Below are 3,351 nucleotides of genomic sequence, written 5' to 3'. Positions count from 1 at the left end.
CACATCAATACATGTTTCAGGTATGTATATATAATCAAACATGCTTTTCACCCCAAAAGTTCGTAAAACAGTTTAGAAGTGGGGTCATGAAACTCACGGTTTAGTAGATAATCAGTACTGTATCAGCTCGTGGTTTGTTCGGTCCGCTATCAGTAGTTCCTATAATCAGTATTATAATAATATTAATATTTTAATATTATTATAGTCTCAATACTAAACTGGGCTGTATAACTAATCTGAGTGTAACTGGAACGCCCAGAAAGTGGCAATAGGCTTAGGTTGTGATATTGTTCAATGTCTAATACTTAAAACTGAACTTGGCTCAGATTCCCGTTTTCCCGGCTGGGCCAAGTTGTTCGTTTATGCGTTCAGAAAACAGTTATGGGAAAATAAGCTTGGGTAAATGTATTGGTTAATAAAATGATTAAGTTATAAAGAAGGATCACATACTGGGGTCCTGGATTAGCCACGGGGCCCGTTTCCGTTTATTCAATTTGATTTTAGAAGAAACGCGCACAATCCACTCGGATTGTCCAGATTTCTCATAGAAAAGTTCGTTTTTACATAATTAGTCCAAAATTATGATTTTTTATCACTCTTGGTGTTTTGATATTCCAGCAGATTCGTTAATCGCGAACTTGCCGGTTTTTATAAAAACTGAATTTGTTTAATATTCAAATTAGCATAATTAATTAACCGTTAATCATTAAATTATGAAAATTTAGCCACTTATCAATTAAAATATGTAGATTTTTATAAACATATTTCTGGAATTATTTACTGATTTAATAATTTATAAAAATTCATTTTATCAGCTATATTTCGCCTGAAAATCGTCCGTTTATCCCAAACAATTTCCAAAAATTCCACAAAAATTTTTGAATACTCAAATCACATCCCAAAACAACCTGTATCAATTCCAGAATGTAAAAATCTTGTGCGATATTCTTTTCGACCCAAATTCGGCTATAAAAATTCACACGAACGCATATGCACAAAACACCTTTAAACTTATCCAAATGATCCCAACATTCATATGTGATCAAAATACATCAAATATGAGTTCCCAGAAAAATTTCATAATTTTTGAAGTATTTTATTTATTTTTCCCAAATAAATGTCCCAATTCGGTAATAAATTCGCCAAATATTCTCGGATGATCGAAAAATTACCAAATTTGAACAGGGACTCAATAATATGGTCCCTGACGTCCCTGAAAATTTTCATGACCTAAAAATATGCACATCACAACCATAACCTAAACAGCCCGTAAGCGAGTGTTTCGGCATTACCTTAGCGGTTTTGGTTCGTTTTCGCCCTTCTAATCAAGTTTTCAGGTACTTGTGCTTCTATGCAAGCTATATACAGGTCCTATATCACAAATCAAGCAGGTTTCATCAATAGAGCAGCCCTTTAACTTAGGGTTTCGGCTAGTGCACAAAAATGAACTTTTGAACCGTAAAAACGTTGTTTCAACCCTTTAATCCGTGTTTATAGCCAAAAAAAACTATTAAAACAGGTTCCTTACCAGGTGTATGATCAAAACATGTTTATGGACCGTTTTTGGGATTTTTACATGGTTAGGAATGATTTTTAGTAATCAAGACATGTTTTTATGGTATTAATAAGGGTTAAACAAGTACAAAAGTTACTTATTTAAGCTCCTTACCTTAGGGTTTGAAGGATTCTGGAAAATCAGGTTTAGAGCTGCTTGGAACTCAACCTTCTTATAAATTAGAATGAATAAACAAACTTGTGGAATAAGTTTTATAAAAAAAATGGGGGTGGGGTGGGATGTCCGATCGGAAGGCTCATGGGCCCACTTTGGGCCCATTTTGGCCCAAGTTTCTGATTTCTCAAGCCCAAATACGAGAAGCCCAGTCCAAATTTAGTTCGAGTTTGGTTTTTGGCGCGAAAAACTTATCGGATGCGTTAAACAGTGCGAAAACGAGTGTTTTTCGGCTAGTTTTGTGTAAAATTATAAAAACATACTATATGTTTGTAAAAATCAAAAAATTTTTCACGGATCGCTTAAAATATTTCAAATAAGTGTTTGGTAAGTCTTTTTCGGCTTAACGGATGATACAATGCTTGGTTTGTAACTATCTTTCGCGTTTAAATCTATAGCGAGTAGTTAAACGAGCATGTTTTCGTTTAACTTGTTTACTATCAAACTTAGGCCATATTACTAATATTTTAGCTTGTATAGATCGTATATCACTTATAGATGGCCCCCCGAGATATCTGGTTCATAACCCGACCCGTTCGGTTAATTGTTCGTTTGTTACGCAAAAGGCGTTTATTTGCTTAATCGGTAAATACGTATTGAGGTGTACCTTGTTTTGGCTCAAATGTCACATTTTTGGCATATAATATAACACTATTACACATATAAATTACAAACAATTGCATATATGCTATTCAACACTATTGCGCAAATGCTATAAAAAAAGTCGATGTATGTTCACTACAACGCGGTTTTTTTTAGTTTTTGTTTATTTATTTATTTATTGTGTGAAAAGAATAACAACATATAAGATGATGAAAGGAAAAAAAATTTAACATATTTTTTTTAACTAAATTAATCATATTTATTTATTAGTTTTCTAGTTCTCCCACTAAGGAGTTCCCTTTTTATCCTCTTCCTATACATATATATATATAGGGGAGATTTCAATTAAGAACCCCTTTGAGTTTTAAGAACTCGAAAGACCTCAGTGTAACGATTTTTTTTTTTTGAATTTTTTTTACACATGCGTAATATATTTAAGTTACATACACGTAAAAGAATTACAGAATTTTTTACGCACCGAGTCGACTTTTTACACATGTGTAACGGACGTAAAAGTTAGTGTAACCACTTACATATTTATTCTCTCTCCTAAGTTGACTTTTTTGTCAGATTTAATCTCAACCACATATTCCAATCCATTTAATTAAATGTGTGGCCTAGAATTGAGTTCTTAAGTTCTTAAAACTCAACATGGTTCTCAAAATATCCCTCCCCTATATATATATATATATATATATATATATATATATATATATATATATATATATATATATATATATATATATATAAACCAAAACCCTAAAATCCTATGTGTCGCTCCCCCCTTTTATGGAAGCTACCAGATTGCTTGATTTTTAAATGGAGGCCTCTCATTGATTTAACCCAAATTCATGGGTATGGGTCTTACCAAAACCAGATGGCTCTTAAACGGGTTATAACATCTCATTAAATTAAAAATTAATCTTACCAATTATTTGATATGAAAATCCTATAAAATAGGGTTATACTAAATTTAATATCCAATTTAAAAAGAAAAAGATATTATTTATAATTAATAA

Source organism: Bidens hawaiensis, unplaced genomic scaffold (assembly GCF_021521415.1).
Source record: "Bidens hawaiensis isolate Kalapana, Puna unplaced genomic scaffold, B.hawaiensis_p1.1 tig00005189_1, whole genome shotgun sequence".
In the NCBI taxonomy this organism is placed as follows: Eukaryota; Viridiplantae; Streptophyta; class Magnoliopsida; order Asterales; family Asteraceae; genus Bidens; species Bidens hawaiensis.
Note: the sequence above shows the minus strand (reverse complement) of the source record.